A 17,080-nucleotide genomic window follows, 5' to 3' on the forward strand; every position below is an offset into this window, starting at 1 on the left:
GTGTGTGTGTGTGTGTGTGTGTGTGTGTGTGTGTGTGTGTGTGTGTGTGTGTGTGTGTGTGTGTGTGTATGTGTGTATGTGTGTATATATATATATATATATATATATATATATATATATATATATATATATATATATATATATATATATATATATATATATATATATATGAAGCCCGGTGTTGGCGCAGTGGTAAGGGCAGCGGCTTGGGATCCGAAAGGTCCTGAGTTCAAGCCCCGTTAGGCCACTGAATTAATACACCAGGGGGTTGACTCAGCCTGTCATCCTTCCGAGGTCGGCAAAATGAGTACCAGTGTACTGGGCCGGTGTATACCCCGGTTAAAATAGGTGTACCATTTCCCTGTGTCGTAAGAAGCGACCAGGGTTGCGTCAGGAAGGGCATCCGGCGTAAAACATGTGCCAAATCACAATGCAGATCATACGGATGATCCGCTGTGGCGACCCCTAAAGGGAGCAGCCGAAAGAAGAAGAAGAAGATATATATATATATATATATATATATATATATATATATATATATATATATATATATATATATATATCATAACTATAATGCGCCTGGTGTTGGCGTAGTGGTTAGGGTAGCGGCTGAGGATCCAAAAGGTCCTGAGTTAAAGCCCTGTTGGCTGCCTGAATTAATACACACCAGGAGGTTGACTCAGCCTGTCATCCTTCCGAGGTCGGCAAAATGAGTACCAGTGTACTTGGCCCGGTCTATGCCCCGGTTAGAATAGGTGTACCATATCCCTGTGTCGTAAGAGGCGACCAGGGTTGCGTCAGGAAGGGCATCCGGCGTAAAACCTGTGCCAAATAATTATGCGGATCATAATGGATGATTCGCTGTGGCGACCCCTAACGGGAGGAGCCGAAAGAAGAAGATATATATATATATATATATATATATATATATATATATATATATATATATATATATATATATATATATATATATATATATATATATATATATATATATATATATATATATATATATATATATATTGTTGCGGTTCTGGAAACTGCATCCCGCCAACACCAATAGCAGCCAACATACAGTGGTCCCCAGTCAGTTATTTCATCAATGTACGTTCAGATAGTCCCTTCCTCCTTGTCTAGTGGGTCGAATGGGACAGTGCGTTATGTAAATCTCATAGTTAGGTCTGATTAAATCTATGAACTTCATTCCTGATCTGCCTTTTTCTCTAGTCCGAAGGTAAATCCAAGCAAGCGTTTCTCGCGCGAGCCAGCAGGCACTCTGTTCGGACACCCATCTGTAAAAACCACAGCCATGCCCTTCGCGTAAGAATGCATCTTCAAAGAAGACCAAGGGCAGCAGTTGAATCCAACAATAAACATCAGCGCTGCACGGAGTGCGTGCCCCACAGCGACGAACCCCCACCCACTGTTCAGCGATCAGAGGCATAATCAACACACCAAATGCTAACAACATACAGTACGCACGCGGCACATTCTTCTTCAATCCACTTATATCTATACTCTTTTCTTCAATTCATGGCATGAATTGGGGTTGGCACCGTGCATCCCACCACCTCTGATAAGCACGAACACGATACTCGATGACGGGCAAACCCGCGCACTGACAACGTGTACAATGGAACCATCTTGCCGAAGTGGAGTGGAGCTGCTTCCGGTCATCACGGCTGGGCCGCGCAGTGGCCAGGGCCAATAAGAGCGCCCGATTAGGGTGACGACACATCGCTTCGGGTCGTCGCCCCCGCTCCGCACCATGGGGTCTAAAAAAGGATGGGTCGCCGAGCCGCAAGTGTCGTTCCTGCCCGTCGTTCCTGCCCATCGTTCCTGCTCACCGCTCATTCCTGTTGGCTCGTCCTGGGCTAGTGGTCGTCTTTCCTGCGCTGCATTCCCGTCTGCTGGTGGATTTCAGTTCCATTTCCAGCTCCAGATCCAGTTTCAGTTCAAGAGCCAGTTTGTGTCGTCGTTCCTGCTTAGGCCTGAGTCACATTTGCTCTACGGCGAGGATACGGTGGCCGTACGCCCTCTGAATTGACAGAAACGTGCAGCGGCCGCAGAGTTTCTGAGGTGGCCTCAGGGTGGCCCTATGCCGTATGGCTATATTTTACAGGCCGTAAGGTTGCCGTGGAATTATAACGCGGAGTTATAACTTTTTTCATTTCTACGTTCGCCGTAGCAATTCGACAAGCCGAAAAAAAACTGGTGAAAAAAAAAATTAACCCATTCGTTTCCGTCCGTCTGGCCGCATGTTCGCCTTAGGGCCCACCTGCAGCCCCCCTGCGGTCGCCTTGCGGGCACCTTGCATCTGCCTTGAAAATTCCATGGCCGCCGCAGGAACGCCCTCAGGTCACCGTGCGACATCAAATCAAAGACCATACGGCAACCCCACGTTTTCCGTCTCCACAATTTATAAATATGCCGTGCAGCTCCCCGAAAAATAAAAACATATGTGACTGCTACATTGTGTGACCGTGGAAATACTGCGACCGCCATATAATTGCGAGTGGCCGTAGATTTTGGAGATCCCACGGCCGCTGTGGCAAATGTGACTTAGGCCTTACCACTCCTGTCTGCTCATTCCTGTCTGCTTGTTCTGTCTGGCTTGGGATCGACAGTCCGCACGTTCACCTGCTGGCTCCACCCTTCTTTACCAATCCGCTCTCTGACTCCGCCTGCCAACTCTGCCTTCATCACCGCCTTGCAGCTGACTCCACCCATCCACCCATTGCCCCGGACTCTGCCTTCTGATGTGTCGGGCCAAAGTCCAAAGGACTTCCGCCCAAAGTCCTTCCTTCACACGTGTTGGGCACGCCATTCTCTGGATCACAGTTTAGCTGCTTAAAGTTCCACGAAGCGGGAGATAACGCACCAGCTGTCAGGGACGTATCACCCAGCGGAGCATCCCCCCAAAAAGTATTGGTGGTGCGGTCGGCAAATCGTGAAAGGTATTGAGAGACTGTTAGCTTCATCTCCTCTCCTTTTTCTCTTCATTAACTCCTCTTCATCAGGGTGTGTGTGTGTGTGTGTGTGTGTGTGTGTGTGTGTGTGTGTGTGTGTGTGTGTGTGTGTGTCATGGCGCCTGTCCTCGCTCCAGTTAAGATTGTACAAGAATTATAGCGGGATAACTCTGCTCTGTGTCTGCTTTTGTAAGTTGCTTGTTTATTGCCACACCTTTCACATTTCTTCCTATTCCTGCTTACAGACAAAAATAAACAACATTGACTGTGCCACATATCTTCTCTCGCCTGCATGTTATCTTCTCTTGCCTGCATGTCTCGCCGTTCTGAGAAACGCGTCGTCGTCGTTTTGCGAACATCGTTTTTTTTTTTCGTTTTTGTTTTCGAACATCGTACTTACACAAAACTAGACACCTAGGCTATATGGTGTAGCCTATTGCTCCTCGGATACAAACCTGTACAGCATGTTACTGTACTGAATACTGTTGGCAATTGTAACACGCATCCAAGAGAGACGGAAGACACGTTAGATTTACCTTTGTGCTGTTCATGACGGCCATCGGAGTTGCTAGCAGCAGCTCACAATCTCCTCTCGCATCGATAATAGAAAGATTATAGAAAGATGTGTATGAATATATATACAGTATATATATATATATATATATATATATATATATATATATATATATATATATATATATATATATATATATATATATATATATATATATATATATATATATATATATATATATATATATATATATACTAGACGACCCGTGAGCCCGTTGGGTTCCCGTTGTCACAGCGGTTGATGAAAAAAAATAAACCAATGTCATCCCCAGGGTGACCCGTATCTTGCCAAAAGGTGACCACGTGTGACTTCTTTAAGGTCACACTGAGGTGAACAGAGCTGCTATCCACCAGGAGCGACTCCTTGAGGAATATCTGCCTACGAGAGATTCCGATGAGAATCGTTCTACAGAGTAACCATGAAAAATATGCTTTTGCCTCATAACGTCACCAAATGACGTCATAATGTCTCAAGCTTGACATATCTAGAAAGCACTCATCGAGGTGTTCAATTTGAGGTACTACACGATATGGTTCCTAAAACTTTAAAATTTGACCTTGGGGTCAAATAAGTTTGACCTGAGGCGCTAATCATGAAGGTCAAGGCCAATCACCACCAAAAATTAATCAGCTGATCGCCAGACCATGAACTATATTCCCATGAAGTTTGAAGACGATCCGATCAAAATTACTCAAAAAATAAGGGTTTCGTCGACTCCCCTGATTTGCGACAAAGTGACCTTGACCTTTGACCTTGACCTTCAAAATTTTCTGCGCTGAAAGGGACCTCTATAGGCCTCTGATATGCGAAGTTACAAAAATTTCCAATGATAACTGTGCTCTGCAGAGTGATTTATATGTGATTACAGACCAAAAAAAACAAAAAACATATGAAGGTCAAGGCCAATCACCACCAAAAATTAATCAGCTGAGCGCCAGACCATGAACTATATTCCCATGAAGTTTGAAGACGATCCGATCAAAATTACTCAAAAAATAAGGGTTTCGTCGACTCCCCTGATTTGCGCCAAAGTGACCTTGACCTTCAAAATTTTGTGCACTGAAAGGGACCTCTATAGGCCTCTGATATGCGAGGTTACAAAAATTTCCGATGATAACTGTGCTCTGCAGAATTTTTTACGTGATTACAGACAAACAAACAAACAAAAAAAAAAACATACAAGCTGACTAACATATCTTGCAAAAACTTTGTTTTGGCAAGATAAAAAGACAAAATTTTAACATTATTTAGTGGTCAAACTTTAATTAACTTGAAGAAAATTTGAGCATTTACCTCAGGAGTCATCTTTTGGCCAACCGGTTTCTCGAGGTATATCAACACATTATCTATGGTTTGTCCTTGCGCTTTATGGATCGTCATACCAAAACTTGACTGAATCGGGAATTGATTTTTTTAATACTTTGTTTTTTTGCCCGATTTGAACGAAACTTGATACTCCACACCGCAGTCGAGAGGGGAGGAAGGTGGCTCTAAAATGTTTGCGATATCGTGTTCGGTTTTGCTGTATTTCGGGAACATACATACATATATGTATATATATATATGTATATATATATATATATATATATATATATATATATATATATATATATATATATATATATATATATATATATATATACACATACAAGATGAGAGTTTTAGTGAGATATGAGATGACCCGTGAACCCGTTGGGTTCCCGTTGTGACAGCGATTGATGAAAAATATCATTCCAAGAAAAAAAAGATAGCTCCAGCGAACGATACCGCTGAGGTTGTTTGCATTGATCAAAAACTCCCGAAGAATACTTGATTGAATCAGGAATTGATTTTTAAAATAATTTTTTCGTGGCCTGATTTGAATGAAACTTGATACTGCACATCGCAGGCGAATGGTAAAATAAGGTGGCCCTAAATTTTTTGTTGTATCGTGTACCGTTTTGGCTGTATTTTGGGAACATATATTCATACATATATATCTATGTATATTCATACATATATATCATATATTATTGTATGAGGAAGTCGGGAGTGGTGGAGAAGTATGTGAGGATCGTGCAGGATATGTATGAGGACAGTGTGACAGCGGTGAGGTGTGCGGTAGGAATGACGGACTGGTTTAAGGTTAAAGTGGGATTGCACCAAGGATCGACTTTGAGCCCTTTCCTGTTTGCAATGGTGATGGACAGGTTGACGGACGAGATCAGACTGGAGTCTCCATGGACTATGATGTTCGCGGATGACATCATGATCTGTAGGGAGAGTAGGGAGCAGGCTGAATCGAGCCTTGAGAGGTGGAGGTACGCACTGGAGAGAAGGGGAATGTTAGTCAGTAGGAGTAAGACGGAGTACATGTGCGTAAATGAGAGGGAGGTTGGTGGTATGGTGCGGTTGCAAGGAGTTGAGGTGGGGAAGGTGGATTGGTTTAAATACTTGGGATCAACTGTCCAAAGTAACGGAGAGTGTGGGAGAGAAGTGAAAAAGAGAGTGCAGGCAGGATGGAGTGGGTGGAGAAGAGTTGCAGGAGTGATTTGTGACAGAAGGGTAGCTGCAAGAGTGAAGGGGAAAGTATACAAGACGGTAGTGAGACCAGCTATGTTGTATGGTTTAGAGGCGGTGGCGCTGACAAAAAGACAGGAAGCAGAGCTGGAGGTGGCAGAGTTAAAGATGCTGCGATTCTCGTTGGGAGTGACGAGGATGGATAGGATAAGAAATGAGTATATTAGAGGGACAGCGCAGGTAGGACGGTTTGGAGACAAAGTGAGAGAGGCAAGATTGAGATGGTTTGGACATGTGCATAGGAGGGAAACGGAGTATATCGGGAGAAGGATGTTGAAGATGGAGCCGCCAGGCAGGAGGAGAAGAGGAAGGCCAAAGAAGAGGTTCATGGATGCGGTGAGGGCGGACATGCGGGTGGTTGGAGTGTCAATGGAAGATGTGGAGGATAGAGCGAAATGGAGATGGTTGGTCCGCTGTGGCGACCCCTAACGGGAGCAAGCCGAAAGGGGAAGAAGATATATATATATATATATATACATATATATACATATATATATATATATATATATATATATATATATATATATATTTATATATATATATATATATACATACATATAAACAAGATGAGAGTTTTAGTAATATATAGACAGATATATATGCGTGTGTATATATATATATATATATATATATATATATATATATATATATATATATATATATATATATATATATATATATATTGTTACGAATTTCGCCCGCCCGGCGTGCGATCGGCCACGTAACTCAAATCGCGACGCGTCGCCCACCGGAATGGACAATTCAGTCATGACCCTCTTGAAACTACCACCAAGGAGCTAGCCACGGGTGGGGGTTTAACCTCACCACAACCCAGTCCGCATTCTAGCCGCGCGAAATAGGGTGAATCGCCGAGTGTCGATATACCTAAGTACCCATGCGGGTAGCATACCGAGGAGTTGTCGACTCGCCGAGGTCGACTCCGGACACGAACCGCTTAAGCGGCTCGTTCTGTGCTGCAGGGATAACCGAGTGGGGTTATCGTCGACCTCGACGGTTCAGATTATTTATTGGGTGTCTACACCCACTACCAATCCCTTATGTGATGCAAGATGGAACTTTGAAACAAAGGAAAAGACGCAACGAAACGGGAAACAGTTCAACAAGCAAGGACATTTATTATGCAATACGTAAACAGGCAAATAGGAACAAAAGCAGGCAAGCAAAAGCAAGGGAAAGCACTACGACCGAATATAATTAATAAATGTACAGTCACTTCAGCAGTTTCTTCTTTACAAGACACGGCACCACAAGATCCATACAAAACCCCGAAAAGAAAATGGTGACTTCCCTTTGGGCCGTCGAGTCCTCCTCCCACGACCGTCGGCGTGGTCGCGCCTGGCCCTGACTCCTCTCGCGGTCTGCGAGCTCTCTCCGGCACTCCTCGCCCCAACGCGCCGGTCCGCAACACTACCGGCACTGCCGCGTCTCCCGTCCGTGCCTCCATGGACAGGCCGCCCGCCAAACTGCGAGCACAGGACCAGAACGAGCCAAGACCCAGCCTCCACAGCTGCCAGAACAGACGAGCGCAGAGGAAGAGGAAGAGCCAGCGAGGAAGAAGAAACGCGAAGCCAGGACAAGGACGAGAGAAGAGGGAGTGAGATCCACACGGAAGGAGAAGAAGAAGAAAAAGAAAGAAGCACCCTACGCGCGTCCACTCTTTATGGAGCGGGGCTCCGCCCTTTGCTCCGCCCCGTTCTCGGCTCCACCTCTCTTTGAGGCATTTCCAGAAAGCTCTCGAAGGGAGGCGTGCCCCCACTCCGACCGCCTCACGCCGTGCATCCACCAATCGGGAGCGAGCTGCCCCACCCTCCCCTTCACACCAAGCGTGGTGGAGGGGATTCAGGCGGGGAAATTCGGCGGGAAAACCCCACAGGCTTTGTTGGTTTTCTTCTCCACGCGCGTATGCCCGTGTTCTCGGACCCTTTCCAATGCGGAAAGGGTCATAGCGTGGTCCGTGGAGAACAGCGTTCGGAGTGCGGGAAGTGGTGAAGCTGGTGCTGTTGTAGGTTTGATCCAAAATAACGATAGAACAGAAAAATGGCGAACTCAAAGCGTCGCAGCCCGAATGAATCACACATATTCCCTCTAAACAACGGGTGTGGACTAACTGCACATGAACTTATCAATATATCTCACCTGAGGACCTTTCTGGTGTATTGCAAATTTCCACAGCCGTAACAATATATACAGGTAGTCGTCGACTTACGACCTATGCCACTTACGACTGTTCGACTTTACGACCACGACCACTTTACTACTTTACGACCACTTTACGACCACTTTACAACTTTACGACCACTTTACGACTTTACGACCAGAATGCTCCACGTCTCCGCCCACTCAGACTGCTCAGTTTATGCCCGAGCGCCCGCCATTGCAAGCGTGTTAGCGTGGTCTCAAGATGTCTCAAGATGTCATCACCAAGATGTCTCCCAAGAGGAAATTATCTTTGTCTACTCCTCAACTTGCCAAGAAGGAAAGACAGGCCATTGATCTCGCCACGAAAATGCAGGTGATCAAACAGTATGAAGGAGGAAAGAAAGTGAATGCGATCGCACGTGATCTTAAGTTATCACACTCTACTGTGTAGAACATTTTGAAAGTCAAAGAAAGGATTTGTGAAGTTGTGAAAGGTTCTGTACCCATGCGATCGAACAATAACATGTTTTGTATTTTTGTATGTTTTTGCAAATACAGTTTTAAACCAATTGTACTGTAGTGGTGCAGTGTTTGATTTGAACAAAGAACATCTTAACAAAATATAACTTACAGATGATTATTATATCATTATACAGTATAATATACATACGGTAATTTTTGCATAGGCATAGGCATAGGCCTGTATATATGTATGTATGTACTATACAGTACATAGGCCTGTGCACTATAAATAGGCCTGTACACTCTTAATAAAGCTAAAAAATAACGGTTGGCCGATTTACGACCAAATCGACTTACGACCGATCGGTCGGAACCGATCGCGGTTGTCAGTCGACGACTACCTGTGTATATCTATATATATATATATATATATATATATATATATATATATATATATATATATATATATATATATATATATATATATATATATATATATATATATATATATACACACGGTGCTCCCGCGCTATATCGCGGTTCACTTTTCGCGGCTTCACTACATCACGGGTTTTCAAAGATGAAGAGGCGCCTCCAGTAGAAGAGATTTAATGCTCTTCTTGGCTGTGCAGTACTACATTCATCTCATCATCGTCATCTTCATCGTCATCAGTACTGCACAGCTATCATCATCATCGTCATATCTTCATAGGTCAGTATCCATAATACGTTTTTAAAAAATATTTTATAATACAATATAGTATTTTAAAAATTATTTTTGGTCTTAGGCTTTGCAGCCCAATGAAGTCGCATTTCCGATGAAAATTTTTTAATTTTTTTTTTTAATAACTGATTAAATGTGTGTGTGGAAGGTTAATAAGTATGTGTGGATGCTGTATAATGGTTTAAATATGTTTAAAATGTGTTTAAATATATTTAAATAATTAAATAAATATGTGGTTTCCACTTTGCGGACTATCACCTATCGCGGGTGGGTCTGGAACGCATTTACCGCGATAAGTGAGGGAGCACTGTATACATATATATATATATATATATATATATATATATATATATATATATATATACTGTATATATATGTATTTATGTATGTGTGTGTGTGTGTGTGTATATATATATATATATATATATATATATATATATATATATATATATATATATATATATATATATATATATATATATATATATATATATATATATATATATATATATATATATATATATATATATATATATATATATATATATATATACAGTATACATATATACAGAATACATATATACATATATTTATACAGTATATTTATCTTCTTCTTTCGGCTGCTCCCGTTAAGGGTTGCCACAGCAGATCATCCGTATGATCCGCATAGTGATTTGGCACATGTTTTTCGCCGGATGCCTTTCCTGACGCAACCCTGGTCGCCTCTTACGACACAGGGATAATTTATACAGTATATATATATATATATATATATATATATATATATATGTATATATATGTATCTATATATATATATATATATATATATATATATATACATATATATACATATATATATATATATATATATATATATATATATATATATATATATATATATATATATATATATATATATATATATATATATATATATATATATATATATATATATATTAGGGTGGTCCAAACAGCGTGGCCAGAAAGAGTTACATTGTGTGTTTGTGGATTTAGAGAAAGCTTATGATAGGGTGCCAAGAGAGGAGTTGTGGTATTGTATGAGGAAGTCGGGAGTGTTGGAGAAGTATGTGAGGATCGTGCAGGATATGTACGAGGACAGTGTGACAGCGGTGAGGTGTGCGGTAGGAATGACGGACCGGTTTAAGGTTAAAGTGGGATTGCACCAAGGATCGACTCTGAGCCCTTTCCTGCTTGCAATGGTGATGGACAGGTTGACGGACGAGATCAGACTGGAGTCTCCATGGACCATGATGTTCGCGGATAACATCATGATCTGTAGGGAGAGTAGGGAGCAGGCTGAATCAAGCCTTGAGAGGTGGAGGTACGCACTGGAGAGAAGGGGAATGTTAGTCAGTAGGAGTAAGACGGAGTACATGTGCGTAAATGAGAGGGAGGGTGGTGGTATGGTGCAGTTGCAAGGAGTTGAGGTGGGGAAGGTGGATTGGTTTAAATACTTGGGATCAACTGTCCAAAGTAACGGAGAGTGTGGGAGAGAAGTGAAAAAGAGAGTGCAGGCAGGATGGAGTGGGTGGAGAAGAGTTGCAGGAGTGATTTGTGACAGAAGGGTAGCTGCAAGAGTGAAGGGGAAAGTATACAAGACGGTAGTGAGACCAGCTATGTTGTATGGTTTGGAGGCGGTGGCGCTAACAAAAAGACAGGAAGCAGAGCTGGAGGTGGCAGAGTTAAAGATGCTGCGATTCTCGTCGGGAGTGACGAGGATGGACAGGATAAGAAATGAGTGTATTAGAGGGACAGCGCAGGTAGGACGGTTTGGAGACAAAGTGAGAGAGGCGAGATTGAGATGGCTTGGACATGTGCACAGGAGGGAAACGGAGTATATCGGGAGAAGGATGTTGAAGATGGAGCCGCCAGGCAGGAGGAGAAGAGGAAGGCCAAAGAAGAGGTTCATGGATGCGGTGAGGGCGGACATGCGGGTGGTTGGAGTGTCAATGGAAGATGTGGAGGATAGAGCGAAATGGAGACAGTTGGTCCGCTGTGGCGACCCCTAACGGGAGCAAGCCGAAAGAGGAAGAAGAAGAAGATTAGGGTGGTCCAAAAAAGTCGAAAAAAATAGAATGTTGCTCCACAAGCTTAAAATTATTTTCATATGATCCATTAATGCGCTAAAATGTTTTAGCTTGATCAGAGGTGATTTAGAGGTCGCTCCATTTGACGACTTTTCGTCTCATAACGAATAAATTAGGGTATGGTCAGGTACGATTACGGGTACTTCTCGATGTCCGAGGTGGAAATGGAGTGCATTTTCGAACTCTATGGCGTCGATTTACTCTAAGAAATGACTGCACCGACATTGAATTCACTACCATTTCGAAAATATGACCTAAAACAAGATTTATCATTCCTGGAGTTGAGTAACTTATCCTACTCATTTTGATATTTTCTAATCTATAATTAATTTGTTGTCCGTCTCAACATTTCTTAGAGTAAATCGACCCCACTGAGTTCGAAAATGCCATCCATTTTCACCTAGGAAGTTCAGAAGTGTACGGATTCGCATCTCACCATCCCCTAATTTAATATAATAATAACTAAATAAATAACTAACATATTTTTCGTGAATCATTGAATCTAAAACACTGGATGTTGGGCCTGCTCGAAATAAGTTCAGTCGGGAGTGGAGACAACAATAGAGGCGATGATAGTGATATTTGGTAAATGAGACGAAATATTCTAATAGTTTGTAATTCCATTGATTGAAAAATTAGGGTATGGTGAGATGCGAATCCGTACCCTTCTGAACTTACTTGGTGAAAATGGACTGCAATTTCGAACTCAATGGGGTCGATTTACTCTAAGAAATGTTTAGACGGACAACAAATTAATTATAGTTTAGAAAATATCGAAATGAGTAGGATTAGTTACTCAACTCCAGTCATGATAAATCTTATTTTAGGTCATATTTTTGAAATGGTAGTGAATTCAATGTCGGTGCAGTCATTTTTTAGAGTAAATCGACCCCATAGAGTTCGAAAATGCACTCCATTTCCACCTCGGACATCCAGAAGTACCCGTAATCGTAACTGACCATATCCTAATTTAACCAACTCATGAAACTAAAAGTCGTCATACGGAGCGACCTCTAAATCACCTCCAATCAACTTAAAATTTTTTCTGCGCGTTATTGAATCATCGTGGAATAATTTTCGGCTTGTGGAGACAACATCTGAATTATATATATATATATATATATATATATATATATATATATATATATATATATATATATATATATATATATATATATATATATATATATATATATATATTTTTTGCTGTTTTTGGACCACCCTCTACGAAAAAATATAATTATTGAATCATCGTGGAATAATTTTCGGCTTGTGGAGACAACATCTGAATTATATATATATATATATATATATATATATATATATATATATATATATATATATTTTTTGCTGTTTTTGGACCACCCTCTACGAAAAAATATATATATATATATATATATATATATATATATATTTAGAAAAATATCCCCACCGAACAAAAGGAAATCCATTCTGGAAATGCTTTATTTCTCTGAGATATCGAAACTTTATTGATGAGTATTGTTAATGATATCGAGATTCGTAATGATGACTTTTGAATACCTTGCTAAATGTGACATCACTGATGGAAAATCGAACTGATACCATTTCAATGTGCCATTGTTACCTCCGCCACCGAAGGTGGAGGTTATGTTTTCACCCCTTTCTGTTGGGTCGCCGAAATAGGTGACCCTTATTGTCAGTAATTCTGTCTGTTTGTTTGGATGTTTGTTTGTCATCAGCATAATTGGTAGTAAACGTGAGTGGATTTTGACCAAACTCGGTAGGTACATCTTATGACCGAGTGCTTTGGAAATTGTGATGGTTGCTAGGGATGCTTTGGTTCCCTAGCAACAACCGAAAAACCTTCAAAATCGGTACCGCTCACGCGAAATCAATTCCGAAAGCCATTATCCCACGTAGGGTTATGAAGTTTCGCACGAATGATCTACAGGTGATGCTCTATCAAATATATTCCGGTTTTTTATGTATGGAATACTTTACCCGCAGCACCCCCTACAATTAGGGTATGCGCGAAAATTGGCGAAAATTGAAGGCCCCCTAGCGACCAGGTGAGTGCATCGATACGAATGAAACTTTGCAGGTTCATGGTACTCAAAGAGTACTACAACTTTGCCTCAGGACATATTGACCGATTTCGCTTAGGTCAGGGATCAAAGGTCAATTAGCGCAAAAATCGATCATATGCGAGAGCTGGAGGTGCCTTCGTGCCAAATGCTACTCCTCCTAGAGTTATGGTCGGATGGTCATGAAAATTCACACTATTCGTCTGGAATACATTGTGCACATACAATCGAGCCAGATTTTTGATTTAGATCTTTGTTCACCCATAGCACCCGCTCAAACTTTGGAGATTTCCGATTTCAAACCGCATTTTTGGTACTTTTCATTCAAATGGATACCGAGTCGTTATCATAGATGGAACTGGATGAGATTTGATATGCATAATCTTAAGGTGATTCCCTATCCGCTATATGACATCCATTTTGCTCTATATCGTATAGTTTCCATGCTCGGCGACCCATCGCCGCCTACTGGCTTGTCTGTTTGTTTTTCTGTTTGTTTGTGTGCAGGATATCTCAAAAAGTTTTGGATGACTTCGGACGAAACTTGGTGGGCATATTGGGTGCGTGACAAGGAAGAATTGTTTAAATTTTGGTGAAGATCCGAATCCAAATCCTGATCTGATAATTTGAAAGTGATTCTTCACCATTGAGAGATGGGGCCAAAAACGATATATAGCACGATATTTCAAAAACGTAATGGGCCTGATATGTTCTCGTGGATCAGGCATTACGTGGTGGAGGTATGTGCTCTACCGAATGCCCTTCTAGTTCATGATGGATTTGTCATCGCACATTACTTTGCTTGAACACTGATGATATTATCATTCACCAATGAGCTAAAGCTTGATGACTGACTGCCAGTTAAGGAAGTGTCAGGTAGACAAAATTGGTGGCGTGGTTGGACCAGACAAGGACGACTGGTTGGGGAGTCCCACTGCAATACTGACAAAGGAGGAAAGGCCGATAATGGAATGATAGTAAAGCATACTCGAGCTAGGGAATGTGGTGTGGGTATGGGGCAAGGGAGGAATGGTGTCGGGTGTTTGGCAGGCCTGGTCTCGTGGTTTGTCGAGTGCGTGGTTGACTCATCAGTCAGGAATGTTTCCTGAAAAAGTGTTAGGGGTGGAGAGTGGTTTGTGTTGATGGTAAGGGACAGGCATATAGCAGGCGGTGGGACTCTCAGAAGGACCCGAATTCTATGCACGCCTTAATATGGCTTTCACAGCTGCTTGTTCTGTTGCCACCTGCATAAACTTGTGTATGTGATAGCATGGCATGGAGGCATTTTTTGCCATTGCCTTGAGAAAGACACAAACATTATAAATTGTATGAGCAGGTATTTTTCCCAATTTTTGGAGAAGTGGATTGTGTTAAATAAACAAAATATAAAGGTCCTTTTGTCCAGCTGCAATAGCTGTTGATAGACTTCTGTAGGTTGATTTGAATTGATTAATTATTTGAATTATTGGTTGGTTTTATTGTGTGCACTCTTTGTCCTTCCAAAACACTTGGAAAAACAAGTAGAGGTACATTCAAAGTACACCGCCCCCATGCCAAATTAATAAATAACAAATCCTCCAGCGTATGACATTGCCGGGGTGCCTTTAGGCACCCGGCGATGCCGCTGTGCTGCACATGGAAATCATATTGGGAAGGAACAGTGTGCAATCATTGATTGATTAATTGATTAATTGTATAATTAAAATATATAATGATTAGGCAGAGATTAATCACCAAAGTACCAGTGGAAACATCATGCTAAATAGCTGAGGACTCGTTGGGGGGGAGGGGTGGGGGGGGGACTGGGTTGGTGGTTTTCCTGATGACTCAACTGACTGGTAGAGTTGTCACACAGTCACCACCCCCCCTCCCCCAACTAGCCCTCAGCTAATTAGCATTGTTTCTGCCTATACTTTAGTGATTCATCTCCACCAAATCATTCATGATGGTTCATTTCCGCTGACTCATATTTAAAATAAGTAAATAGGAATTGTGAAATAATTAATTTCTTAATCAACTGGCTAATAGCATACCGTAAACCACCACTGTTTCATCCCAACCTGTAACTTTTTAAAAATTAAGTGATTCATCAAAAAATGAATAATTAATCAATTAAGTGATTAATCAAAAAATCAAAAGAAATCATTTGTAGCCAAATCATTGTTCAGTCATGTCCAAATATTAGCTTCCTAGCTCAAAAGGTGCCTGAGATATTGCTCGGATGAGAAATACAATAAATAAGTAATAAATAAATCGATAATAATTGAGTAATTAATCAATTGATTGATGAATCAAAAAAAAATCGTTCTTCCAAAAGCACATCTTCACTTTTGTCTCCAAATTTAAGCTTCCATCTCAAAGGATGGCTCAGATATCACAAATGATATCATCAGATATCAGATGACAAACAAACAAACAAACAAGAAAACGGAGTGAAAACTGAGTACTCCCTTCTGTCAGCACCTGTCAATGACGTCATTCATTGCCTGGATGTGGAATTGGGAAGGAGCGGTGTACAATTCTGCATGTGAATTTGGCATGAACATTTTGTGCATTTTGCATTTTGTACACCGCTCCTTCCCGATTCCATATCCAGGTGATGCATAACGTCACCACAGGGCATCGAAGGAAGTTCTGTTTTCACTCCGTTTGTTTTCTTGTTTGTTGTACACTGATCCTTCCCAATTCCATATCCAGGTGATGAATGACATCATCGCCGGGTGCCGAATGAAGGGAATACAGTACTCAGTTTTCACTTTTGTTTGCTTTCTTGTTTATTTGTTTGTCCGGGCAATATCTCAGCCATCCTTTGATCTAGGAAGCTGAAATTTGGGGACAAAAGTGAAGATATGGTTTGGCGAAAAGAGTATTTTTTTCTTGACTCATCAATTCATTGATTAATTACATAATTATTATTGATTTATTAACAACTAATTTATTTTATTTCTCATCCTGACAATATCTCAGGCACCTTTTGAGCTTTGAAGCTGATGTTTGGACATGACAGTGACCAATTGATTTGGCTATAAAGGATATTTTCGATTTGTTGATTAATTAATTAATCGATGAATTATTCATTTTTCTATTAATTACTTAATTTTCAAAAAGTTACAGATTTGGATGAAACAGTGGTGGTTTAGGTATGCTATCAGCCAATTGATTAAGAAATTATTTATTTTACGATTATTATTATTTTTAAAATTCTGCAATTTATCAATTAATCAATTAATTATTGTACATTGCTCCCTCCCAATTCCGACTCCATGTGCCGTGTGCTGGAGGATTGTTTTTTATTTATTTGGCATGTGGACGGTGTACTTTGAATGTACTGGTACTTGTTTCGTCTTTGATTTATATGCTGTTTATAACAAGCAAAGTTCTCTGTATTCAATATCCTAACACAAAGTTAAACTGCTGTTAGCCAATATACCCACTACCCCCTCTCCCACACTTCCTTA

General features: G+C 41.0%; 1 protein-coding gene across 7 annotated transcripts in view; it reads left to right on the plus strand.

Moving 5' to 3' along the window:
* The window catches only part of LOC147024542 (transcriptional enhancer factor TEF-1-like), a 364,156-nt gene that overhangs the window by 123,417 nt on the left and 223,659 nt on the right, over nucleotides 1-17,080 (plus strand). The window lies entirely within an intron of this gene.

Source organism: Eptatretus burgeri, chromosome 6, assembly GCF_056783735.1.
Source record: "Eptatretus burgeri isolate ZD-2024b chromosome 6, Ebu_testis_v1, whole genome shotgun sequence".
NCBI lineage: Eukaryota > Metazoa > Chordata > Myxini > Myxiniformes > Myxinidae > Eptatretus > Eptatretus burgeri.